This window comes from Heterocephalus glaber, unplaced genomic scaffold (assembly GCF_053883595.1).
Source record: "Heterocephalus glaber isolate CG9 unplaced genomic scaffold, H.glaber_assembly_v1.0 deba00000738, whole genome shotgun sequence".
Classification (NCBI taxonomy): Eukaryota; Metazoa; Chordata; class Mammalia; order Rodentia; family Bathyergidae; genus Heterocephalus; species Heterocephalus glaber.
The window spans coordinates 11,035,969-11,063,823 of NW_028258161.1; the positions used below are offsets into that span (position 1 = coordinate 11,035,969).

Consider the following 27,855-nt stretch of genomic DNA (forward strand, 5'->3'; position numbering starts at 1 on the left):
CACATTCAATTTAAGTTATCTTGGCTCCTCTCTCAAATGCAGTAGGAAACCTAGAGCAGGTGAATGCAGAACAAGTGCGTTATTGTTCATAAACTCCACAGGTGAGGTAGGCTCAGGTCCAGCTGAAAGCCAGTTGCTAGTAAGTTTCCCTGAAAGAAACCAATACATACTAAGGAGTTCACGCTTCCTGATATTCTGAGAACCAAGTGAGGGGAGAGGGCAGCCATCTTACCACTGTAAACATCGTCTTCCATCGACCTCTCTGCTTTCATAGACATTACCTCGTCCCTACCTTTCTGCTCTGCCTGGTTTGCCTAGGGCCAGGTGGCTGGAAATGGAAAGAAGCGATGTGCAGTGGAGGGCAAGGGAAGAGATCCATGAGTGTAACTGCTCTGTATAAGGACTTTTAGCCAATTGCCCTGACTTTACGGGGACCCTACAGTCTTGTTTCTACAACCTGGCGCGTAGGATCCCTGAACTTTCTGGGACAACTGGGGCACACTGGTTTTCTCCCAACTGATTTCTCTGCCCAGAGGCTGTTTGCAACTTTTTTTCCACTTTAAGTCAGCAACTGTTTTCTGGCCTTCAAAATGTTGGCACTATCACTTGTTTATTACAATTTGCTATTCCTTTCCTTTTGTCTTTGAAGATTTAGATCTTTTGCTATCATTTTTGTGGAGTTTCTGAAAAGAGAACGATTAACTCATGCTTAATACACCGTGTTTCCATTATTTCTTTTTTAAATGTTTTTTGTCATTTATTTTGAGCCCTATCTTAAAACAGCACGTAATTGCATTTGAAAATCCAACTTAAGGCTTTGTCATTTCTCCTCCTTTCTTCCCCTCCTCCTCCTCTTCTTTGTGAGCTATTATTTACATAAAGGCCATAAATCTTAATTGTGCAATGGAATGAATTTTTACATACCCATCTATCTATGTATCCAGCTCCCAAGTGGGATTATAGAACATCCCCGGGACCTGAGCAGGCTATGCGCCAGTCTGCTTGTTGGAGACAGACTCTGAGACAGAGGTTAGTGTCCAGAACATTTACTATGGACTGTCCTCAGGATGGATGCCCATGGAACAGAGGGAAGGATGCAGGACTGGTAGAAGGAAGATATGAAAGTGTGGTCCAGGCTCATGGCCTCAGCCACACCCCAGGAATCTCTGAAGAGTAAGGTCCAGCTGGGCCTGCATCAGCTCACAGGGCCAGCCCTCTACCTTGTACCTTGCACACATTGGCTCTGGGATGCAGATTTCTTCTGGGGAGATGTGGCCCTGGTGAGGCAGCTCTGCTGCTGCTGCTGCTGCTGCTGCTGCTGTTGCTGAATCCTGGAAGCAACTAGTAGCTGAAGGCTTTTTGCTGACAATGTCTCTCTGGGAAAATCTCCACAGAGCCTCTTTATGTCTACCATGCCCTCCTTGTCATCCTCCCCTAGAGACATCATTCTAATTCTACTACTGTGGATTATTTTTGCTTAATTCTGAGGATTTTTCTATTTCTCTTCCTGTTATTGATTTCAGGTTTAATTTGACTATGCTGAAAGAGAAATGTATCTTCATACATTTTCTATATATTCTTATTCCTTCGCAATTTTTTGAGACTGACTCTGATCCAACATACAGTATATTTTGGCAAATGTTTTTCCTGAAAACTTGAAAAGAGTGTGTGTTCTGCAGTGGTTGGATGTGAGGTTCTGTATGTGTAAATTAGGTTCAGATATTCCATGTTTTTGTTAATTTTTTTGTTGATTAGCATTGACTATTATCAAATATTTAGACTGACATATTATAGTCTCCAGCTATTATTGTAGATTATCAATTCCTACTTCTAGGTCTGTCAACCTTTGATGTTATATATTTTAACTATGTTGTCAGGTATATATAAATTTAAAATGATTATGTCTTGATGAATTGGCTCCTTCATCATTAATATTTCTTGCACTAAATTACCAATTTTGTCTTAAATCCTATTGTTTGATATTATTATAGCTACACAGCTATCTCTTGGTTAAGATGTGAATATCACATCTTTTTTCTTCCTTTTATTTTTCCATCTTCTTGTGTCCTTATATATAAAGTCTCTCATAAACAGTATTTTAAATGTGACTCTTGTAAACAGCATATAATTGGCTTCTTTATGACAAATTGGCAAATGAATCCAGCCAAGAAAACAGAATCCCAACTCATGTAGTCACAAATTTACCTGCCTTTAAAAATATAATTTTTGAATTCAGGGTATTTTTAGTGCAGTGAGAACATTTTGCAGCTGGGACCTGCTACATCCTAACATAAAGTGTCTTTGTGTCATTAATACTAAGTTTATCTACACACATTTAATGTGATAGTTGCTTTATTTGATCAAACTTTTAAATATTTTTTCATTTTACTTTTAGATAGCTTTATCTTTTCAACTCTAACAATATATAATATAAATATTCCGTACCCTACATGTCAGAAGGCTCCTTGATATCCCAAAGCAGAACAAAACCACTGACCCTGTGCACCATGTTCAATGAGAAATCTCCAAAATCTTGTCAAGTTTACAGGGATTTAAGTTTTTGTGGAGAATTTGCTTCTGAGGATCTGTGTCTTCCACTCTCTATGTTTCTAATGTGATATCACAGCTTCATTCAGTGCAGATGTGTTCTCTCTTCCTTTTGCCTTTTCCTCCCCAACCCTTTCCTCACTAAAAACCTCATATTGCATTTTTCATTATCTCCAAACCTTCTCCAAAGCCTTTACTGAAGACCTGAGATCATGAAATACTTGTCAATTATACTACCAATTATACAAGAGAAATGTAGCCCAAATGAGGTGAATCTCTTCTTTGGTGTTCTTTAATCATTGTGACCTTAGAGTTTTCACAAGTCACCTTTTTCTCACCATGTTAATGTAATTTCGTTCTGCTATTGGACCTTTACTTTTGCATAAATCACATTTTATCTCTCCCTCTCTATTCAACTCTACCTACTCTAACTGACTAGCACACCATGCCAGGAGAGCTCCATGTGTTTTCTGGATCTTGTGCTTCTAAGCACTGCCATGGTTTATGTGGAGAATGTCCCCCAAAGACCTCAGGTCCTCACAGGCAGGACGTTGGAAGAGGATTAGGCCATGGGCGCTTAAGGCTGACTTGGTGGTAGGAGGTGGCATCTGGTTGGAAGAGGTGGGCCTTGGCCTGGAAGGGTGTGTCTTCCTTCTGGGCTCCTCCCTTCATGCTCTGCTTCCTGGCCACCATGCGGTGATGAACTTTCCTCTCCCAGACCCTTCTTCCATGCTTTCCTGCATTGGAACTGGCCAACAATGGGCTAAAAACGTCTGCTCCTTTAAGTTGTGGGTGTCGAGTATTGTGTCCCAGCGACATGGAAAGTCATTAAGACAAGCACCAAAGTATTTGTTTCAGTCTTTCTCAACAGTTGTCTCTCTATATCAAAAAGAACAAACAATAAAAACTTCTTTGCTACTAACATAATTTATGCCACAGATTTTTCTTTTTCTGTCCCTGTTTCTCCTACAGGAGATCATACCTTCAGTAATACTTGAGCCTAAACTCATGATCACCATCAAGCAAGAAATCATATTCCTTCACCATCTCCCCTCCCATCCTGAAAACAATACATCTAACAGTCTTTTACTTCACAGCCCCCAACTTGCAATTGTTATTGGCATAATCTAAGCTTCTAGTTCCAAATTACCTGCATTCACAGTTTTAAATTTTATGTGCATTACCTTCCAAGCATCACTTACAATCTTCCTGGGAAAAACACCAGGAAGTTATCAGGGTCAGCCTTCCCTCTGCTTTCTGCTCTTTTCTGCCTAGAGTGCTTGTTTCAGAGAAACAAGGTAAATACTTCTCTGTTGCATATTTACTTGATTATTTCAATAGAAATTTGGAAAGAGAGAGGAAATCACTTCCATGCTTAAATGCAGAGGAAATTACCTGCATTTCTAGTTTCTAGGACAAGAAATCTATTCATGAACTTTCACTGAATTATTTTACTGGACTATTTACTTGAATTATTTTGTGTCCAATTTTTTAATATAAGTCCATGCTTCCCCCTACCATCCTTCCTAATTTGTCTCATCTTCTTTCTCCCTATAGACCCTGCCATCAGTCTGAAACCATGATCTTAGTTTTGCCTAGTAAGCATTTATTCAAGGAATGCAAATTTATTTCACTATTCACCCTAGTCTGTTTTTATTTTTAAAAGCCAACATTTCCACCATATTACACAGAATTTATTTCTAAAACTCTGTTTAAAATTGATTTCTTTTGGTAAATTAAATGCACCAGCAGAGCTGTTATTTAAGGGAAGTTTTCAGTGAATTCATTTTACAAAGTAAAGGATTATTTCTTTGCAATATGAATAAATTCCTATCCCAACCCATTTCCACCTCCTCTTTCCACTAACAACAATTTAAAAAATCTGTTTTATAAATTTGGATTTCTGAAGAGTAAATTGGGCTCACCATATTTTATTTAAAAGCCAAATGTAGGGCCTGGGATGTAGTTCAGTGGTTCCACCACCTGCCTCACAAGTGCAAGGTCCCGAATTCGATCCCTGGTACCAAAAAAACCCCCTAAAAAACAAACAACCAAGTGTAAACATTTACAGACTCTGTACAATGGCTCTCTCATATCTGCACAAATTGTTATGCATCCTCTCTATTTGAAAACACACTGTTTCTTTTTCAGTGCTTTCACTCCCCCACCCCAGCCCCAGACTATCAGTTGCTTAAAGGGAGCTGAAATGAGACATGAGAAAAACCAAAGAAAAATAACTTTTTTCTTTGTAAATGTTACAAACCTCTTAAGTCTTTCTCGGGGATCAACACTCCTTTAACTTTCTCCTGTCATTATTTCTTGCCCTTCAGAGATAGACCAAACATGCTAGGTAGCATGTACACACTGGCAGATTTTTATGCTTGCTGTGCTTTTAAGCAATGAGTCTGGCAGCCCAGAAAAATCAATTCATTTGCTAGAGTTTAACTTTCTGGCAAAACCCCCATTCCAGCATGAATGTCCATTCCCATTGCAGGAATTTCCTTGCGTGGTGCTTTTCTCAGCACTGTACTCTTGATGTAGTTAGTAATGAAGTCTGTTATGAGGACAAAGGATCCAAAAATGAGAAAACCTTATAGTGAAAGATAAGCTTTTGCAGTTGTCCAAGAAACACAATCAAGTGTTGTTATGGAGCCGTGGCGCTCACTAATAAGACCTGCTTCTGATGATTAAGGGAGAGTGCTCAGTAGGCTTCATGCTGAAGTAATTAGCGGAATTTTTGATTATATTCTGACAAGTTCAATACAGAGTTGTTTAGTTACTTTCCTCAGCCTCAACACACATGGAAAACACATGTGGCATTGACGAGAGTTTGGTCTGCTTTAGAGGTGTTGATAAAATATTTTTTAAAATGTAATTCACAAGCCTGTAACATTCCTCAACCCTCCAGGATGTGAATCCGCCTCCTGGTCAACATGCAGGGCCTTGGCAGAGAACCCTGTCACCAGCAAGCTGTTTGTTCTACCCCAAACCAGTACTGCTTACCCCAGTCCTGACCTCACCTTCAACCTAGATCATTTGCTAGGACCCAGGTCACCACAAGAGAGTTGTGCATTGTGAAGAAGTGGACACCAAGCTGGGGCCTGCTCTCATTTTCTTCTACTTCCAGCTTTTGCAAGGTCTGTGTCCCCAGACCCAAAGCACCAGGCTACCAGCAGAATCCAAATTTAAGTCTCAGGAGGCAGTACAGAAATGGCACATGAATACAGAGTAAATAAAATCACCAAATCCTTGTGATTCCTTCCTCTCCATATTTCTAAAAAAACTTGACTCCATCCATCACCATCACCATCTTTTGTGACTACCATCATCTCTGTCTCGGATTAATATCAGTCTCTTAAACTCTCTTGCCTCTAGTATTATTTTCTTCAAAACACTCTCTGCTGTGGCCCAAAGCAATCTTCCTAAAATGTAAATGTGATCATGTTTTCCCTTCTCAAAGTCATTCACCAGCTCCTTGGACTTTCAGAATTAAGTTCAATATTTTGGCACAGATTAAATGAAGTGCCATGCCATTTGTTGTCCAGAACTATTACAACTGACCATGAAGGAGGGAAGCAGTCATAGTTACCCTGGGACCATGGGTGTAAATAGAGACTATCTCAAGACAAACCAGAACATATGGTCACATAGCACAAAAATGGATATGATGTGCTTCAGGTCTGATTCCTGCTGAGCTCTTCAACCCCACCTACCACCCTATTTGGGTTTGGATCATGAATGTTCCCCAAAGGCCCATATGAAAGCTTGGTTTCTAGGCTGGGGTGCTACTGGGAGATGGTGGAACCTTTCAGAGGTGGGGCCTAGCGGGAGGAAGTTAGGTCATTGGGACCCAAGGCCCTTCCTCTTCCTTTGCTTCCTGACCACCACGAAGTGAATAGCTTTGCTCCACCATGAACTCCCTGCCTTGTCACAGGCCCACGAGCAACAAAACCAACCAATCATGGACCAAAACCACTAAAACCATGAGCCAATATTAATCTGAGTTCCCAGGTATTTTATCACAGCAATAAAAAGCTAATGCACGTCTCTTTCTTGTTTGTGTGTATGCTCTTCTCATTGCCTTGAATTCGATTATCCTCTTCCCTTCACCACCTGGACAGCTCTGATTGCGTCCACCAGGCCCTGGCTTAGGCTCCTATTGTTATGGGAAACCATCGTTGCCTGACCTCTTGAGATGAAGCTAAGTGCTTCCATCTGAGGGCCTTCACTCCCATTGCATTTAGTTGTCTTGTCTCCTTCCCTCTCGACCCCCCATCGATTGCTAAATTGTTTGAGAGCAGAGATTCTGGTATTAGTAGACTCTCAATACATTTAGTGAATTGATTCCAAGTGCCTCTGGAATTTGGAAAGGAGAGATTTAAGGGAGATGGAATTTGGTTTCCGTCTTGAAGACTGGATGGCATCAGGGAGGCTGAGGGCAGAGGGTACAGGCACAGCCTGGGTAGCAAAGCCACCACTGCTGCTGGGGGTGGGGGGCACATTGGGCACACAGCATGCCATGCACTGGGGACCTGGATTTCCATTTGCCCTGAAATTCTAGTACAAGAAAAGCCATCATCATCTTAATAGCTGATTAGAAAGTGTAATTTCAATTGCAATGAATTAAAGGGAGAGAATAGTGCCTGGAAGGGAACCTGAGTGAGACGTCTAGGGTACTGCTCATCTTCTGCCCATAACCTAGGGCCTGGTTACACAAATGTATTTATTTGATACAGAGCTGATAGATGCTCTGTGGGTATGTTATAACTAGCTTACAAGTAAAACAAGTAGTTTCTCTCTAAGTCCCTTTTCCCAGTTGGTTAACTGGGGCATTAAATATGACAACTTCAGCTGCCCATCCTGCTCCGGGCCATAGTGTGAACTTGGAAAGCCTGCCTTAAGGCTAAATGTGTCTGAAAACCCTGAAGACTTCTGGTCCAACAAAGCATTAGGACGGTGAGTAAATAAGTGGGCTTATTCCATGCTTAGGTGCAAGTGTAATTCTTTTTAAGATATGCTTTCATTTTTGTTAATGGTACATGTGTTTCCAACGAAACTTTCAAACATGCATTTGCGTTCACCACTGATTTAGGGAAGTTCAAAACACGCTGCAGTATCCCTGCACGTGTGCATTAGCATCCAGTTTGAAACCCACTCTGGTTGACATGGATATGCATAGCTGGGCCTCTCTCTTCAGTCCACGTGGCTCTCCTCTCCCCAGCCCCAGGCCCCTCATTTCCATTTTTGTTTTCACTGAGGCTGACTTGCCTCAAGATGCCCGGATCCTCTAGCCCATCCCTGGGGGTTTAAAATGACACCCAGTAGCTGCTTGGCTTCCTTACAGATGTATATTCAGTCCACTGCTGAACCTGTTCCTCTTTGAAGGAGCCCTGCCCAAGCTGCCCAAGTGACCCCACCACTGGCCGAGGGCAACAGCTGCTTCTTTGTGGGTGCCTGTGCCCTGCCATGCCTTGAGTATTCCAGTCATCAGGCTTGCAGGACCAAGTTGTAGACCTGGTGACAATGTCAGGAGCACCCAGCCCCACTCTGGGGCAGAAGGCAGAACCCAGCCCTTCCTGGGCCTCCTCTGCTGCCCACTGCCCTTCCTCCACTTCAGAGGCCTAATGGGTAATCATTTCCTGACAGAAAATTCAACTCGAATTGTGAAACAGAAGTCAATTGAAAAGAACCCGGCTGCACATTTTATTATTTTTCCAGGGAAAACAGGTTTTGCCTTGGCCAGCCCTCGGTGGCCCGGTAGGATATGACTTGTGACAGGTCTGAAACGCATTCAGAACGGTAAACACGAGCAGGCTGAGCTCCCTCATTTAAACGGGGGCAGGCAGTGTTTACCACCATCCAGCCAGCGCAAGTGGCTTCACTTCAGAGCAAGTCATTCCTTTCGAATGCGAGACAGGGCGAGAGACTATAAGAAGGAAAAAAGTTTGGTTTCAATATGTGAAATTGGTTCCCCGGGGGAAACTTTAATTCTTGTCAAATGTTTAAGGAGAATGCAAAGGGGGAATTTTCCACATTCGCAGATGGATTCCCTGGCACCCGGGCTCTGAGTGTCTGGGCAGTCTCCCTCTAGGTCGGTCGAGGTCTTCAGGAGGGCTCACGGCCTGGGAACAAGGAATAAAGGATGCCTGGCCCCGTGGCAGTCCAGCCACGATGGGATGCAGGACAAGAGAAAGAGAAGCAGCCCTGCCAGCAGGTCAGGGGCAGAGACAGACAAGTCCAGGTCGGAACAGATGCCTGTCTTTAAGTTGCTTTTCACCTTCCTTTCTGTGGGCCCTGGGCATCCTGGCCGGAAGGCAGGCCAGGCCCAGCCGGACCAGGGGACCTTGGCACTTCCGGAAAGGGGGGTGAACAGCATGGTGCCTGCCACTGATGCTGCCAGGTGTACAAATGAGAGCTGGTGATGATCTTCATAAACACATTTTCTGAGCCCAAGGGTCTGAAGTCCAATGCCCTTGGGATGGAATTCAGAAGCCCTGGTTCTAACGGAAGGCTCGGCTGCTTCTGGGCATGACTGGTGTTCTGAAGAGGAAGGGGAGACGCACAGGGAGAACTGGCAGCTCCAGCAATGAAAAAGAATCCCTGAAGGCATCTTCCCCCAAAATAAAAGCCCCTGCAATTAGGTGAATATGCTGTAGATAAACAAAGGTCATGACAGCCCCAGAGTTGAAACTGAGTTGGGCTGCTAAATAGATCTTGTTCCATTCACTTTCTAAGATGCAGACTGCACTCAACTTTGGGAGTATGCAGAAGAGTTTGGGGACAAAACTCCAGTCCCTGGTGACAGTGAGCTTCTCTCTGTAGGGCTGTAGGTGCTCTCAGGTGACCACCCTTCCTGTGTTGTTGTCTTGACCTCCAGCTGCTACTCCCCTCTTCTTCCCACTGTTATGCATATTGTTCCCATCTTCCTGGCTGGACCTTAAACCACAGAGAGCAGGGATTCCATCTGTTACCACATCTGACTCCTGTGCGCCTACCCAGACTTGCGCGTAGTAAGTGCTGAGTAAGTAGTGTCTTGCTGCTAAGTAAGTGAAGCTGGGCCCGGTAGTGCGTGCCTGTGACCCCTGCACTCTGGGAGGGGCTGAGGCAAGAGGGTCAAAGGTTTGAGCCCAGCTTGGGCAACTCAGTGACTTACTGAGCTAGAATAAAAAATAAAATAATAAAATAAAATTAAAAAGGCCGAGGATGCAGGTCAGTCCAAACACCCTGGCTTCAGTCCCCAAGACTGGGAAGAAAATAGAATAAATGAGCCTTTTGGCTTGCTACTTATAAACAAGTGTTGTAAAAGAACAAGAAAAAGTGGTAGAGGTTTTAAAACCCCAACTGCGCTAACTTGAAATAGCATGGTTTAGCAGATAGCTTTGAAGGCAGAAAATCTCTGGACACCAGCTGGCCTTCCTTCCTTCCTTCCTTTCCTTCCTTCCTTCCTTCCTTCCTTCCTTCCTTCTTTCCTTCCTTCTTTCCTTCCTTCCTTCCTTTCCTTACTCCCACATGCAAATTGTGCATCACAATATGGTAAGGTGATATTTTGAACCATGCACTCATAGTGTAAAGTTCAAATCAGAATAAATTTATCTATTCAAACATGTATTATTTATATGTGGTCAAAATCCTTTATTCTAGGTTTTTAAAAATGCATGCAGTACAGTACAGTATGATTATTTGTATAACCACACTGTACAATAAATAGCACACCAGAACTTATTTCTCCTAGCATTACTGGCCCACCTCCCTCTAAATCCCCTCAGTCTATATGTTCCTGTCCCTTGAGGCCATTTCGATGCTGACTGAAAATGCCCAGCCTGGGGACTGTGAGACTCCTGCTTGTGGGGGCCTTGCCCACGTCTGCCCGTGTTGGAGCATGGGGTTTGGAGTTGGTAGTCGTCGGAGAGCTCAGAGGCACAAACAAGCTGAACGTGGAGAGAAGGACCAGCTTTGGAGAATGAGCAGCCTCCAAGGAGGCCCAAAGGTGCTGTTAACTAGTGTTTCACAAATTCCCTTTATCCACTGTTTTGAACCACAGCACAGAGGGCTGCTATTGAAATGCAAGGGTTATATTGGAGGGCAGCTGGGCCAGGGATTTAGCTCAGTAGTTCCACCACCTGCCTCACAAGCTCAAGATCCCAAGTTTGATCCCTGGTACCAAAAAAAAAAAAAAAAAGAAGAGGAATGTTGGAGGGCAGCTGAAGGAGACCAGGGGGAATACATCAAATATACTCTGATGAGGAACAAATGGCATCTTGGTACTTTGAACCGAGACAAAAAGGCCTGCAAAGGGGAACCAGGGAAGATGCCAGCAACAAAGGCAGGTGACCAGATATGTTCAGGAAAAGTTTCCTGTCTGTTTTATTTTTTTATTTTTTTGGTACCGGGGATCAAACTTGGGGCCTTGTGCTTGTGCAGCAGGCGGCAAAACCACTGAGCTAAATCCCCGGCGCCCCTCCTGTCTGTTTAGAAAAGGAAGCTACTACACACCTTGCCACTGTAAGTTCCTATAGACACATCTCTCTAAAGCCGATTTAGCTTGATTTGACATCACTTCCAGGCAGATGCATGAGAAAACCACAGTGGGCATGATAAGCAATGACTTCAGTACATCCCGTGGCAACATATCCAACAATGTTTTTACAGAAAATGTGGTGAAATACGGGCTGGCTGGAAATTAGTGAACAATTGATACTGAAGAGTGGCTAGTGGCCTGATGACACCTACAGAGTTTTTTTTAAATTAATTTTATTGGTACATTTAGGTATACAATATAATGACATTCATCATTGGAAATTTGCACCTTTACATAATCTCTGTTGGTTCTTATTACTAGAGAGTTGTTTCTAAACTTCAGCTGTTTTATCGGCGGCTTTTCTGAAGACAGAAAATATCAACATTGCAAGTAAAAGAACCCAAGAGAGCCAGCTCTATAAACACAGATTCAAGATTCAAAATGCAGCCGACAACCTCAGAGCCTGGCTGGAAAGTACAGAAGGAAACCTAAAAGGGAAGAAGAAGTGGGCAGTCTTACAGTTAACATTCCAAAAGTAAACCACCGAAGAACGAGACTGAGGTTATGCAGGTTGGCATCAAGTTCACATGAACAGGATCCAAGGATGGAGGGACCGGAAGGCACACAGAGCACCAAATGTGGGAAGTGCTGAACAATGGGGCAAAGAACTGAAGAAATTAGATCTGTCTCCCAAGAAGAAGAGGACACTCGTTGCAGAAAGGAAAAGTCCGGAAGGATGAGGAGACAGTCTTGTTCAGCAAAAGCATTATGAACTGCTAGCAAAGGCAGCTGTCCAACCACGCATGACATGGGCTGTCTGGTGAGGCAGGCGCTGTCGGGTGACATGATCACAATCTTCGGTCAACAGTTTGCAGAAGGAAATGTAGCACCTTATCTAGAGCCCTGCCAGCTGCCTAGTGAGAAGAGGGCTAACACAAAGTGGACAGAGTGTTTGGAGCGTGGAATTTGGGGGAAGCTGTTTCACCCTGTGGACCAGAACTACCAAGCAATGGGTTTGAGACGCTAGGCAGCAATTGAAGAAGCTCCCCTGTCCACTGCTTGGGAGGAAAGATGCCTCCCATCCTGAAAGACTTCCCAGGTTTCTCTCAGCCTCTTGGTTCTAGGTCACTTTTATCCCTTTCCCTTCCTTGACCTTAGTAAGGAAATACCTCATTAGGTTGCCAAGTTTTCTTTGTGGATCACTCATAGAACAAGCAATTGCTCGGCCATGTCATAAAATATTTTTCCACTTAAAGACACGAAAGAATTTGTTGTGAACACAGGGTACCCTGACATGCTGTCCTGTTGCCAGCAGTTCCAGGAAAGGCCTGAAAGAAGGGAGTCAGAGGACGGAGGAGAGAAAGGGTTGTCTCCATAGTCTAGGGCAGGGCTGGGCTCCTCTGGGAGGGACTCATTCTGTCTGCCTGGCTGGTCTCATCAAACATTCTATTTTGTACCTTCTGGGCTGCTGAAGAAGGCAGAGCGGAGATTTACAACAACAGTTGCTCATTCCAGCCCAACTGGTTTGGCACGGGGAGGAGCTATGTTTTTCAGAACAGCTTTTCAACATTCCTGCATGAGCTGAGATGCGTGAAAATTTCAGTTGTGAAACAACCAGATGTTTCTGTCAGGGAAGAAATAGATGGAGACTGCGAAGACAAAGTCGAGGGCCGGGACAGGCAAACGGCACTACAGAGAGCACGTGTCTTCCTCAGAGCTCTGACCAGCCACTCGCCGTGCCTGGCCTTAGCCTACTTGCACCGAAGTCGCAGAAGCAGCCTGCTGGCTTCCGCTGGAAACTGGTGTGGAGGGGTTGATGGCGGTAGTAACAGCTCCAGGCAGAACTGGCTTGGCGAAGCAGGTAGAACAGCTGCAGAATGTAGTAGAGAACTGGTGGACTTAGGAGGCCATGTTCCTCAGCTGTACATTTTGTCATTTCTTTAAGAACATCTGCTCACCTGTCAAATGATGGGCTTGGACCAGATTTTTCATAGCATTTTCCTTACCTCCCGCTGCCAGGGATTTAGCTCAGAGGTTCCGGTGCCTGCCTCACAAGCCCAAGGTCCCGAGTTCGATCCCCGGTACCATAAAAAAAAAACAACAGCCTTACCTCCTGCTTCAGTGAGCCCGGATTTCACTCTTCCTTACAAATAGATAATACATTGAAATGGATCTCGAGGAAATAACTTTTTCTGGTCAGCTTATGGATAAAAGACAGAATTTTCTTTTTCGATAAAGGTGGCATTTCCTGGTTTGAAAATCATGATTTCTTCAGTCGATAAACTGAATGAAATGTATGTTATATTGGCCATAGTTACAGGTATTTTCAAAATAGCCCTGATTTCAAATATTCTGACCTGGCCTCTTAGCAAGAGTTACAATTTTTAATTAGGAAAATATGGTGGAAGGCATAAATAACCAGTAGGGGAGTGGAAAGAGGCGAGAGAGTACAGAGTTCCTGTGCTGTGTGGCCATTTGTGTCCTAAGTGTAAGGTCTGCGTGTCTTCCAGGATGAGTCTTGTGTGGGGGCCCCTGAGGGAGAACAGCCCGATGTCACGCACGTCTCCTGCACCTTTGTCCCTGGCCTTCTGAGTCTCTTCACTGTGTCGGAGACACCAGGCCACACCACATGTCTCCACGCCACCACACACCAGAGCCTGAGCTCCAGCCTCCTGAGGCGCCTTGGTGGTCTAGCACCTGCTCCAGCTTACACGCTCGCTACCTCTTTCCTCTGTCTTCTAAAATCTTGCTTGGTTATAAGAGGGAAAAGGTCTTTGAAAAGAGGACGTAACTGAGAATGAGCTGGACAGAGAGCTGAAGCCATCTGTCTTCATTTGTAGCTGCCACAGGCCACACTCAATCGAATTCCAGAACCACACATCAGACTCCAGCGCTGCTCTGCATCTGATAATCTGTTGTGCCCAGATTTCGAGGTCCCCAAAGACCACCAAGGAGCTGATTCTGATGTAAACACAGGAGGGTCGTTTATTCAAGCTCGAGCAGGGACTCCCCACCATCACCGCCGCAGCGGGTCAAGATTGAGAGCCCCGACTCCAAATCAGCAGGGGTTTTTATAGTGGTTACGGCAAGGTTCTAGATTGGCAATTAAACCTGATTGATTGTGCCTTGTGCACCCAAGCTGCAATACGGTTGCTAACTACTGATTAGCTGTTGCTAGGGGACGGCTGAACACTATCACATGCAGGTGGTCAAAATACATCTTGTGGTTTTTCTTAGAACTGAAATTTATGCCATCAAATTTTAGAATGGAGTCACTTAGGTCTCACAGATCCACAGCTTCCCAGGCAGCTCCCCATGCCTTCCAAGTGCTACCAGCACCTGGGTGATTTGTTTAACATTACTCTTGTAAAGTTGCTGCCTCTCCCACAGCCGCGTCAGCATGAAGCTGCATCGCTTCTTCAGAGAGCGCCAAGAGAAACTATGAAAAATGTGTTTGAAATACACATTCCCTGCTCCCCTTGACAAGAGGAGCTTTGCAAAGCTCGTTAAGAGAGCTGGAGCAAATTCCACAGCACATTTCTGGGTTTATGGTTATTATTTTGCATGTGCTGCGGAGCTAACAGAATATGACCTGGGACATCTATGATCCAAGGGAAAATGGCCGCCTGAGTGTCAAGCCTTACCAGCAGAGCGGCAGAGGTGGCTGCCATTCTGGCCACTCACCTCCACTCGTGGCAGCTGTGGACTTAGTGAAAGAGAGGAAAGCCATGGGGACAAAGGCAAAGCGGAAAAATTAGGCAGGTTTTAGAATGAGTCCTCTTCCAACCTCCTCTCCTCCTTCTCCCTCTTCCCCTCTCCCTGGTCCTTTCAAATCCTGGATGGGCTGAATTCAGCTTATTTTACGGCTCTGCTCCAACTGCGTAAAGCTGAGCTCAACCAGAGCTGGACTCTGAGACTTGTAAATAATCTCCTAAAGGAGCCTTGCTAAGTGGAAGCAGCCTGCTCGGTTCAGTTTTCTCCTCTGGTTACCATCGATGACCTCCAGACATCTCGATTTCTTACATAACCTCAAGCAAGCAAAGCCACGGCGGCATTGCCTCTGCTGGAAAGAATGCTACGCTGACCTTCTCCCTTGTTGTGTGCTAGCCTGACAGTGTGAGAGCCAGCCCTGCTCAGATTGGGAACCACCACGGCGAAACTCCACATACATCATCCTTTTGCAGCTCCTCCAGAAGGTCTGTGTGCCTGGTGAGAGTATCGCTGGACAGACCCATTGGAAGTGAAGTTCTCTACCACTTCATTGAAACGGATCCTTGCTATAAAAACAATGAAGCCCAGCAATGTTTCTGTTGAGCAAAATGTGAAACAACACCATTTGATCTGGGGTCATCTAAATAAGTTTAACAAGAAACAGCTAGAACATGCTGAGTACCTCTAACAGGAAACATATACTGAGAAACTGAGTGAAAGTCCTGATTCTAGTGATTCAGGAAAAGTCCTTTCCTTGAAGTGTACGGGTAGCCCAGGCATGAGGGCAGGAAGGCTTCTTTCACTGTGATGCAGAGACGCAGGAGGAAAGAAGGTCCTCCTTCGGCACGAGGGCGAAAGCCATGGGTCCTCCCAAGTGGCAGCAGGCTGAGCCTCAAGCGATCTTTGTATCTGCAGGCACCGGTTCATTTTCCTGCTTTCCCCATAACTGCTCTGAGAAAGGTAAAAAGGCGCTGAGGATCTGAAAAGCAAGGAGAACAACACCCCGTGGATTGAGAGATATCTCCCACATGTCCAGAAAGGGGTTGGTATCCAAACGATTCAGTGGCGAGAAAATAAAACAAAACAATTAGAAAAAGGGAAGAGACCTGAATGGAAATTTCTCAAAAGAAGACAGATAAATTGTCAACAGGAAAAAACTGCTCAACATCCATAGTGATCATGGGAATTAAAATTAAAATCCCAACGAGATATTATCTCACATCTATCTGAATAGCTACTATCAAAAAGCCTAAAAGTAACAGTGCCGATGAGGATGTGGAGAAAAGAGAATCCTTTCGCACTGGCACCTGATGGAATTAGTACAGCCATTATAGAAAACTGTATGGAAATTCCCCCCAAAACTAAAAGTAGAATCATCACAATCTAGCAATCCCAATTTGGAGTATTTGCTCACAAGAGTTGAAATCAGTTTGTTGAGGAGATAGCTGTCCTCTCTTGTTTGTTGTAGCGGTATTCACAACAGCCAAGTGGTAGAATCAACCTGAGTGTCCATCGACAAATGACTGGATTAAGAAAATATGGCATATTAGGCCTAGGGATTTAGCTCAGTGGTTTCTCCACCTGCTGCGCAAGCGCAAGGACCCGAGTTCAATCCCTGGTACCAAAAAAAAAAAAAAAGAAAAAGAAAATATGGCATGTAACCTAATGGAATAGCATCCAGCCTTACAGAGAAGATTCTGTCATTTTTGACAATATGGAGGCAACTGGTGATGTTAAGTGAAATAAGTCAGGAACCGATACTGTGTGTTTTCGCTTACATGTGGAATCTAAAATCATGGAACTCACAGAAGCACAGTAGAATGGTTGTTACAGAGATTGAGAGATAGGGAGAATGAGATACTCTTGTGCAAAATCACTCAGACAAAAGCTATAAAAATAAAATTTTTAAAGACTGCACCATGTGGTGGAAGTAGTTAATAATAGAATGTTGTACATTTCACAAAGAGAGGGGATTTCAAACGTTCTTATCATAAGTTTTGATTATTTGTGGTGATGGATATATTACCTAACTTGATTTAATCATTCCATACTGTATTTATACAACAGGATTACCTTACATTCCAGAAATATATGCAATTGCAAATTGTCAGTTTATAATAAAAATTAAAAACAAAAAGGTGCCAGGGAACTTTCCAAGCTTCAAATGGCTCCTACAACCACCTTTTGCAACAGCTGATTTAAATGAAGAAATTCCCTTTGAAGTGCACACAGAGTTTTAGGAGCAACAGAAATGCGCCTGGCGGAACCAGGCTGTGTGCTGATTATCAGTGTTTGACAGAACACAAGATCAAAATATGTGGGAAAAGACATCTTTAAAGTCTTAGCGTTGGAAACCAACACCTTAAGGGGCAGAAAGTAAATGCAGGTGGAAACAAATTAATTTATTTGGTGAGGAGGGTGTCTTCATGTTTTCCAGAAGAACAAAACAGAGAGAATCAGGTAAGGAAGGAGCAAGGTCGATGAATTCCGGTGGGACAGGACTCCAGGTGAGAGGAGCCGCCATTTGCTACCATCTTCTGTCCTTTCTTTCTGGTCTTGTCTCCCCCACAGGCTCACAACCCAGTCAACACCAAGTTACCAAGTGGGAAGATTCCCTCTCCGGGTTCTGATATCTGCAGACTTCACTTCTCCGGGAGGCCGCCATGGCCGCTCCCACTAGGCCGGTCCTCCTGTCCAGTCTGTTACTGCCCTGGGATCGCCCTACACAGCTCTGCTGTGGAACAGCACATGGAGCAAGCATCTGGCTTTCTGTCCGCTTCGCCGGCCTGCAGGCCACATGGAGGTGGGGATCAGTTTCTGCTCACTGTTGATTTTAGTCACCTGGCAGTGCCTGGTTCGGTCATTCATTGACTCATTCATTCATTCATTCACAGTTGCTGTCCTGCTTCCACATAACAGGCAGGAGCTGTACCAGGCCCTGAAGATACTGTGCAGGACAAGGCAGAGAAAGCCTTTTCTTCGCTCCTGGTGTTTAAATTCTGGGGCCCAGCAAAAGGCACGAGTCAACCATGAAGTGAGGGAGATGGCTTGGGACACTGTTAAGTTCTACGAAGAAAGTGAACAAAGGTGCTGTGTTTCTGAACGCAGGCCTGGGGCGGGAGACTTGGTAGGAAGCCTTCAGATGGACTGTCAGAGAAGCCTCACAGAAGGGTGATGCGGGAGCTGAGATGGGGTGACAGGATGTGGCCAGCTCTGCGGAGATCTGTGCGGCAGACGATTCCACACACTGCACACTGTCTAAGGCAAAGAGAGCTCATCCCCGGGAAGGTAGGCACCACTGTGGGCTACGGGAAGAGAGAGGCAGAAAATGAGGTTGAAAAGAAAGGCAAGACCGATCGCGTGGCCAGCACAGGCCCTGGCAAGAAGACTGGGGCTGCTCCCAGCTCATGGGAAGTCATCTGAAAGGGGGAAGTGAACAGGATGGTGGTACCACCTAACTGCCATTTTTAAAAGATCACTGCCCCTTGTGTAGAACAGTATATGGGACTATGGGATGAAGCCCAGGGGCATCCTGGGTCATGGGCTGAAAACTCACAGTAGCAAAGCTGCCGCTATTAGCAGGGCCCCTCACATGAACTCTGCAAGGCAACTGTCTCAGTTGGGGGGACTTGGAAGCAAGTTATGCAGAATTCCTGGTGGTTAGAGCAATCCTTCAGGGATCTGAAATCCAGACTTAGTGACACTGGTCAAGGTGTTAGCAGTTGTCCGCTCTGCGTCATATACCTAGGTTTGTTTTAAATTTTAGAAATTACAATATTTTTCCAATTGAATTATTTCTCACAATTTTCTGGCTATAAAAAAATTCCAGCTCTCCAGGAGGCAGCAGGTCACCTGAGGCATTGCTGTGTAGCTCTGGGCACCTGCTGTCCAGGTAAGAGGCCAAATTCTAGGTGGTCTACGTGTTGCAAAAGTGGAAGGTGGAGCCTGCTCCTGAGGAAAGGAAGCAGGAAGGGAGAAGCCCAAAATCCCGAGCTGGATTGAGAATATACCTGGATTTTTCAATGATGCTCAAATATATTACATCCTCCTTTGCAAGGTAAGCACCTATGGTTCCTGCCGGCAACTCGGGCTCTGGGCCAATTCCACGTTTGACAACTACTTCACCCATCAGCCCGGCTTCTTGTTTAATTATGCAAAAAACCCAAAAACCCCTGAGCTGTGCATTATCAGAAAAGAGCATAAGGGCCCCCACCTCTCTGTGTCTGCACGAAATGTCCAGGTGAGTTGCGTCAGTTTCTCTGTTTTGCAAAATCAATGCGATTTCTCACTTGCTGAGCCAACCATGCCAGTGCAGCCAACTCAGTCAGCTGTTATCTTTTTAAAACCTTTAAAACCTTAAATAATGACATACTCCTGTTTTCCCGAAAGGTCTTGAAAAAGTTATTTCCAGGCTGACACTCTGCTTGCCAGCTTTTATTTAGAAACACATTTTTATATGTTCACTTCAATTCTCTGAAAGAGAAACTGTTCGAGAAAACATAAATTAGTTACCATCCGCCCCTCATCCCTTGACTGTGGCTGCACCGTGTAAGCACTGCCTTGTGGGAGGCAGTGTCGGCCACACTCTCTATGAAAAGGGACTCTTGTTGCCCTTGAGGGCTTAAAATTCAAAAAGAAAGCTTTTCAAAGCCATCAGAAAGTGAAACACCAACCTAAGTGCATCCGTGTAACACAAGAGTGTCAGAATTCATAATTCAGGGTTATAAATCTTTTTGCATTGGAGCAAAAATAAATAAGCTCATGCAAGCATAACCCTAAAGACAGCAGGCGCGCACACTCCAAGTGTCAGCTTTAATTTATGTTTTCACTTGGAAAGGGGAGACTAGAAGTTGGCTGCCAGTCTGGAGGGAACCTCCTCAGCTCTTCTTCTGGCCCAGACAAAGGTTTGAATGTTGGAGGGACAAATCCAAGGAATAACACAGGAAGCTTCTGACTTCTTACATTGAAAGGGAGTTCTTTGGAAGGTGGGGGCAAAAAGAGAGAACAACACTCTTCTATAGTCATCTCTTTTGTATCATCTAAAATGCTTGGCACATTAAAACTAAATACCAGCCCCCCCTCAAAAAAGAAAAAATAAATAAAAGTCCGATTTACTGCATGCTGTTTGACACATCTGGAGGGAATTTAGAAAAGATATCCACAAACTAGTGCAACTGTGCTGAGAATTTTGTCAGGACAATAAAGATATGTATATAAATATGGACACGATTATTCACACAATTCTAAGTATAGAAGTTGAAGTACATAATCACTTCCCTTGGCGAGGGGAAGAACATCATTATAGCATTAAAATTGGAGGGGATCAATAGTAATGGAATTTTCTGAGAGCTGCACATGAAAAAAGATCAATGAAAGCAGTACCTATGGAAATGATTACCTGTCATTTTATTCGGTGGTATTTCAAATAAACTCTAAGGCATAAAACAGACAGCTTCAAATCTGCAAAGTAGAAGATCCAGTCTAGGGAAATTCTGGGGCTCTAAGGAGATCAGTTCTGCCCCAATCTTTCAACATTGGAGCCATGTTAGGAAGTTTCTGGGCTCAGTCAACAGTGCGTTGTGAGCTGCCTCTCTCTTGGGTCACCCAGGATTCAGTCTGGAGGTTAATTATCGATTCCTGGAGTCTCCTTGAGTTTTGATGTCCTATTTTCCCTTGTCTTTAACGTAGCACTTCTTTCCTACCAAATCACTTTTATATTTAAGATAAAATAAGACATGGAAAGAATTTTTAAAGCATAAAGTCCCTTACATATACAAGCGATCTGTTACCTGATTACTCTGGGCAGTCCAGAGTGGAGGGTGCTGTAGAGGTAACTACCCTCTCCCAGGCATAGCCAGCTTTCCACATTTCCCTGAAAGGCCAACTTGGGATGGAAGGTGGGGATGGAGAAGAGAGCAGGTGACCACTCTGGTGTACATGCAGCTTGCTGCCTGCAGGAACTGGAGATCAGTGTCTGTGGCCAGCTCTGACGGGTCCTGCCATTTAGTTTTCTAGGTAAGAAACTCAGAGGAGGCCTGACTTGTAGCCCACTTTTCCAACCCTCTGTCTTCCATTGTTGAGAAGGTTAGAAGGCTACCCACTCGGGACCCCTCCTGGCCCTCAGGAGCTTTCCTATCAGTATCTTCCTACTTTAAAAAAAAAAGAAGAAGAAGTTTAGAGAATTGTTTCCCACTCAGAATTATCCTTTGTAGAGGAAAATAGGTGACCTTTTTGCTAGACATTCTATCATAACAGAAGACGAAGTTCCTCAACTTAACCTAAGAATGCCAAGGCCCAGGAAGAACCAGGTGCTTATAGCATAGCCTGGCCAGGCTAAGTTGGGGCTCTCAAGAAAGGGTCTCCATGAACCAAGTCAGTTGACAGAACCCTCTGTGAGCTCTTCACACACAGCTCTTAAAGATGGACCAGCAGTCTGCGTGCACAAACTCGGGGCTCCTCCCTCTGTCACCACCCGCCCTGCATTCAGTGTGCCACCAGCGCCTGAACTCTCATCCACTGAGGGTTTTTACCCCATATGAGAACCCTGGTGCTATGTCATTTGTAAAATGCAGTCAGTTCTCCACATTTGTGGGTTCCAACCAACCTCAGATTGAAAATAGTTGAAATAGAAATTAATCCATAATGAATATATGCAGGCTTTTTTCTTATAATTTATTCTATAAAAAATAACTGTTTACATAGGACTTGCACTGTATTAGGTATTAGCTTTGGCTTGGAAATGGTTTGTCCCACCAAAGGATTATGTGTTAGAAGCTTGGTCCTATTGTGGGGATGTTAAAATGTGGAGGGAATTTGAAGAGGGGTCAGCTGAGGGAGTTGTTAGCCATTGGAAGTACTGCCCTCAGAAAGAATTAAAGTAATCCTCTTGGGGTCCCAGCTAGAGGGTTATTATAAAACCGAGACTGACCCTTCCTGCTACCTCTGGCTTCCTGTTTCACCATGTTATCTCTTTCACACACATACTGTATCCTGTTTCTGTAAGACACGAGGCCCTTGCCAAAACCAGCACCATGCCATTTGGAGTTTGAACCACCAGAACTGCAAGTGAAATAAACTCCTTTTATTTACAAGTCATCTGGCTTCAGATATTTTATTATAGCAACAGAAAATGGACTAATACAGTATTAAAGTATTCTAAGGAGGACTTAGAGTATAGAGGAGAATTGCATAGGTTATATTCAAATACATCATTTTATGTAAAGGACTTGAGCTTCTATGAATCTTGGTATCTGAGGGGAGTCCTGAGACCAATCTCACACTTATACCAAAGGGTGACTTTACCATGGAATACATTTCCTGTTATGATAGCTGTCTTAGTCATTTTTTCTCATTGCTGAGACAATACCCAATGCCCAAACTTAAGGGAGTAAAGGTTTATTTTGGCTCACAGTTTGTAGAGGTTTCAGTTATGGCTGGCTCCAAGGCAGGGTGGCAGGGCAGAGGGGCATCACAGAAGAGAAACAGTTAATGGTGGGGAGAAGGCAGGAAGGCAGCAAAGCAGGGAAGTAGTAGCAAGCAGCAAGCAATGTCAGAAGCCCTCTTTCTGTCCCTTATATTCCATCCAGGGCAGTAGCACTCACACCCTGGGTAGGGCACCCTTAATCCTAGCATCATACCATGAATCAATCCCAGCATCACATCCTTAATCCCAGCATCACACCCTCTGGATCCAGCCACCTCTGAAAAGCTCCACCTATGACCACATGAAGCTTTGGGGACATATCTAGATACAAGTCATAACAACAGCAATATATAATCATTAACTAATCCAGGTTAATTGATTTTCTTTGTGTTGATGTCCTCCCTTTTTAGGCTGGCCCCCAAAGTCACCTAATCTTGTCAGAAAAAAAGAAAATCATTCCCTAGATTCATTTTTTTTAATTGAGTCCCCTCATTTCTCCCATATCCCTTGCTTATTACCACACAATCTTGGCAGCATGAAGGAATAAGCACTTATATTTGCTCACAAGTTCTATGGGTCAGCTGGGCCATCCTGCTCATTTGGGAGGCTGGTTGGTTTTATCTCTCCCACTGCAGTCAACCACAGGACACCTGGGGCTGCCTGGGATGAGCCCTCTCTGCCCTGCATGGTCTCTCATCCCCAGTGGACCAGCCTGTGCTGGGCTGGATGGCAGAGGGGCAGGGATCTGAGTGAGAGCGGAAAGCACACAAAGCTTCTTTGGATGCAGACTTGGACTGGCCCATTGTTCTTCTAGAGAATCCCACTGGCTGAAGTCACAAGGTTGGTCCCAATTCAGTGGGGAAGTAGACTCCATCTCTTGGTGTGAGGAACTTGCTTCTAAGTCACACTGCAAAGTTTGTGAATCCAGGAAGAGGCAGGGAATTGGGGCCATTTTTATAACACACCTACTACACACCTTTTCCCTGAATGGATAGAGCATGAAGCTTATATAGTCTCATTGGAAAGAAACAGTAACTATTTCTACACTTTAGTCCAGACAATTTCCTTGTCTGACCTCAAAGGTAACAAGTGATCAGCCCATGGAAGCTTACAACAAAAATCCCCAAGTAAAAATGGTTCTATATTATTTTTTTCATGGGGATAATCTGGAATATGTCCCCTAGTAACAAAAAAAAATCTTTTCATTAATAAGGGAATGTTATAAATAAAAAAGAAAGAAAATATGTTATCCTTTTACCTTAATTTCAGGTTCAAAGTTTTGGAACTTTTCCTATCTGGCCTTAAAGAAAAGGAGCTTTACCAGAGGACAGAATGGACTTCTTGAGATCTCTTTCATCAGAGGGTGAGATTTCCAGCTCCTTGATAGCGGGTGCATTCAGATTCTGTACAGCTTCCTGAAACCACAGACCTGGTGGGCTGTCCCTATTAACACGCCTATTTATCTCTTGCAGTTCGCATCCAATTTGATAGCTTTTTGGAGTCTACATACTGTAACCATCTAGGTACTCACTGGATTTGAGAGACAGGGTTGGAATGGTCCTGCCAAAGCCCAGGGAAGTCAAAGTCAGGGAAACCTGGGCTGAGTGAAAAGGCTCCCCAGGAGCCGTTCTACCTGAAACTGGGGCCTGGGTCACTTCCAATATCCGTGAGAGGAAACTGCCTCCTATTGGAAGTAAAATTCCCAGTGGACTAACCCTGTGGTAAGTAAATTATTGGCCCTTTCATATCCACGTGGCCCATTGCTGTGAGCCTCCACAGTTCCTCTGTCTAGAGATGAAATGTTCTCCTCCCTTTGATGTTGGGCTCTGCTGTGTGACTTGCATGTGTAGCACTGTGGTGGCCACAGTGGAGATTTGCTCCTCATACAGAGAAGAATGTTCCATGGCAGCTCCACAATCCCAGGAAAATGAGAAATGCCTGGCACCTAGTCAGCCCCAACCTTGTTGCCAACCTGCCCTAGCTGATCAGCAGATGCATGATCCAGAATAAAAGTGTATTTCTAAAACCACTGAGTTTTAGTGTGCTGTGTTATGCAGTATTTTGTAGCAGTGGCGCACTGATATAAGCCCCCATTGAAAATAGAATAGGTGGGGCCAGGGATTTAGCTCAGTGGTTTCGCCACCTGCTGTGCAAGTGCAAGGACCTGAGTTCAATCCCCGGTACAAAAAAAAAAAGAATAGGTTATAAACTATGAGTGGAGCCTGATGTTTGGTGCATAATACAGGGTTTCTTTTTACAGTTGCAATATTTTAAAATTGTGTCTTATTCATGTGTTGTGATTGGTCCTCTTTAATACTCAGTTTGCATCCCAAATTCCCTCAATAATTGAGATATCAGCCAGGGATTTAGCTCAGTGCTTCCATGGCCTGCCTCTCAAGTGCAAGGTCCTGAGTTCAATCCTAGGTACCAAAAAAAAAAAAAATAATAATAATAATAATAAAAATAATTGAGATATCAAATATAAGCTGAATAGAAGAAAAGTAGATATTTTAATAAAAGTTATATTTTGCTTGCATACCCCAAAGAAAATAGATTAAAAGCCCTCATACAATCATCATGCAGCTTCCACAAGTATGAGCATGTGACAGAATTTGTTGCTGCTATCCCAGTTTCTTGAAAACTGTATATTTTCAATTCCATATCTGCTAGAACATACTCTGAGTAAGTTTGGAGAATCTAAACTAGAAAAGAACATCTCCCTTGCAGGAGTCCTTAGGTGTGTGATCGAGACAGTCTGTGTGTCTGTCGAAGCTCACTGGAAAGTTTGTGTATGGAAACACGTCTGTGGAGAAGGCCCATAGTTGGCATCAGACCCAAAAGGTAAGATGCTCTGCAGGAAGAACACCAGCCATTCTGGCCTGTTCTCTCCCAGCTCCACCAAGCACAAGCATCTCACTCTTTCTGCAAACAGAGGAAAGCCCGTGGTGACCAAGGATCAGATCTCCTGCACCCAGGGCAAACCTGAACTCTCCCGAAGGCCGGAATCTTTGCTTATCCAGGCACAGAAAGAAGACCAAATGTCAGCTTTAAGTCTGCAATGCTGGAAGTCACAATCCTGTCAGTGACCAGGAAGACGCACTCTGCCTTTTGGAGAATGTGTCTTGGATGATTTAAGGGCTCAAGGTCCAAATCTCATGTGTATAACAGTTTCGGATGTGCCTGCCAGCCCTGCCCCATGGGCCTGAAGAGAACACACTTGTGCCATGCATACTGAGCCTAGATCATGGTTCTTACATTTTAGAGGATACACAAATTTCCTGGAAGCCTTTAAAATCCAGATTTCTGGATCCCATTCCAGACCTACTGCTTCTGTGAAATCTGGCTTTTCAATGAACTCAGGGCAATTTGTCCAAAGATCACACTCAGAGAGGCATTGGCTGAGGGACATCCCCCTCCAGAATTATAGCAACCAACAGAAGCTGAAAGTAAGCCCTCCTTTCTTGAATTCCTATTTCCTTTCAGTCTGTAAAAGCTGTTTGGAAAACAAACAAAAAATTTCTGAAGTCTCTACCAGCCTAGAAATCTGCACTTCTGGCTTGTTTCCTCTGGGCCCTGGGCACCTCCACCGAATTTTTAGGACTGCTGTTCTTTGGGGTTGGTGTTAAGCTTTAGGTTCTGGGAATTCTCATCAACTCAGAGTGGGGACAGCAGGGTCGGAGTGAGAGGCCACCAGGAGCTAATCAAGTTCCACGGGTAGCAGTGACGAGCATGGAACATAGAGTCAGACACTGTTTGAATTTCTAAACTTGCTCTTCCCTGGAGAAATGTCACCTAAGCAATGGCGACTCCAGAAGTTCTCTTGAAATACAAAAAGGAGCAAAACATAATGAGGACCACAGAGCCGAAGGACAGTAAATACAGCTGCCCACCCTCTCCATGCTCAACTTCAAGGCCACTCCTGAAATGTGGGTTTCATTAATGGCCCAAGGACAATATTTTGCAGAGTTATAAGCTCAAGATGTTATTGAAAAACCCATATAGTGATTTTTAATCCCCTCCCCCTCCCCCAAGTGTTTTCTTAAGTTATTTAAGGAAGAAAACCTTTCAACATGGCTCCACCCAAGTGGTCATATTTCTAAGGGTCTGGGGCAGTGCACACTGGGGCCAGTGAAACCCAAAACGCTTTGAGAGAAGGATGATGGCATTTCCTCTGCCTCTCAGGGGACAGGGGCAAAGCTGTGACCCTGCTGAGTACATAAGCAGACCCGTGTGGGTGGCCTCTGGGAGGGACACCTGTCTTGCTACTAAGTGCAGGATCACAAACACAGTTTTTTGCGTAATACTACCCTATGTGAAGCACTGCCAGCACTGCAAAGCCAAGGGAATTTCTAGAGAAACATTGAGCAAATCTCACAAGGTCCTCAGAGTGTAACCCTGGCAAGGAGCCGCTCACTGCATGGAATGGAAAAGTCAATGTGCCGTCTTTTTCACAGGCGAGCACTACTCCATGGTATGGCTTTGCTGTTTGTCGCTGGGCATTCGGGTGTTCCCTTTTTTCCTGCTACACGATGCCACAATGTGTGTGTGCGTGTGTGTGTTCACACCTTTATTTTCAGAAGGTGAATTTCTAGAATTACTGATGATGGGTGAAAAATGCACATTTGATGTTGTAGTAAATATTCCCATGTTATTTTTTTAAATTATGCAAAGACTGAAATCCACCAGCAGTAGATACAAGTACTTGTTTTTCCACAATTCTGTGAGTACTGCTTATTTTTTCTTTTTTAAATTAATTTTTTACCACTCTCATGGGCATAAAATTGTCTTATTGCTATTTTTATTTGCATTTTCGTGTGTCAGGTTGAACATTTTGTATGATTATGGATCATTTCACACGCATTTTCCCTTCTGTGAATTTTTATTCACACCCTTTGTCATATTTGGTTATCTTTTACTTATGAATTTGTAGAAGCTGAATAACATTAACACTTAGTCTTTCACATATGTTAAAATGTGGGGAGGTTTTTTTCCTCCCAGACTTATTTTTCTTTTAACTCATCCTTTGAAATACAGAGGCTTTTAACTTTTAGGTAGTCAGCTCTTAATGGGTTCTTTCTGGGTTTCCTAAAGGCTAACACCACCCACAGTCATAAAATACATATATTAAATTTTCTTTCAAAATATGGGTAGTTTAAAAGTTCAGGAACTTTAAATCATCCATCTTAAATTTGGATTTGGGGTATATGGTGTGAGGTTTGGGAGATTGACATCTAAAAACAGATTGCTGTACCCTGTCCTGAACTGAAGGGCCACTGTGGTCATATAGTACATCCCCGTGGATCTATTCCTAAACTTGCTACTTTTGTTTTTATTGCTATGCCTGTCACATTATTTTGTTTATAATACTCTCATAGTAAATTTTAATATCCTTTTGTTCTATAATTATGTGCAATTCTTCCATATCTATTTTTACACTGAAACTTTGAAAATATTTTATCTATTCAAACACTACCCATTGGAATTCTGATTAAATGATATCTGATGTTAGACCTTCCTGTTATGGTTCATATCTAGATGTCTCCCTAAAGCTTCATGGTTTAGGTGGGGCTTTTGAGAGCTGATTGGATCATGGGAGTGAAATACACATCCGTGGATTGGTCCACTGATGAGTTTATAGCTAAATGTGATGTTTGGA

The 27,855-nt window shown here is 43.9% G+C and overlaps 1 long non-coding RNA gene across 1 annotated transcript; it reads right to left on the bottom strand.

The window, feature by feature from the left end:
• Positions 1–592: 592 nt before the first annotated feature.
• LOC147829140 (uncharacterized) lies at positions 593–4,908 on the bottom strand. The gene is made up of 3 exons (XR_015449560.1): positions 4,811–4,908; positions 4,473–4,583; positions 593–3,426 (listed from the first exon to the last, which is right to left on the bottom strand). It is a non-coding gene; the product is annotated as an uncharacterized LOC147829140 (long non-coding RNA).
• Positions 4,909–27,855: the final 22,947 nt, after the last annotated feature.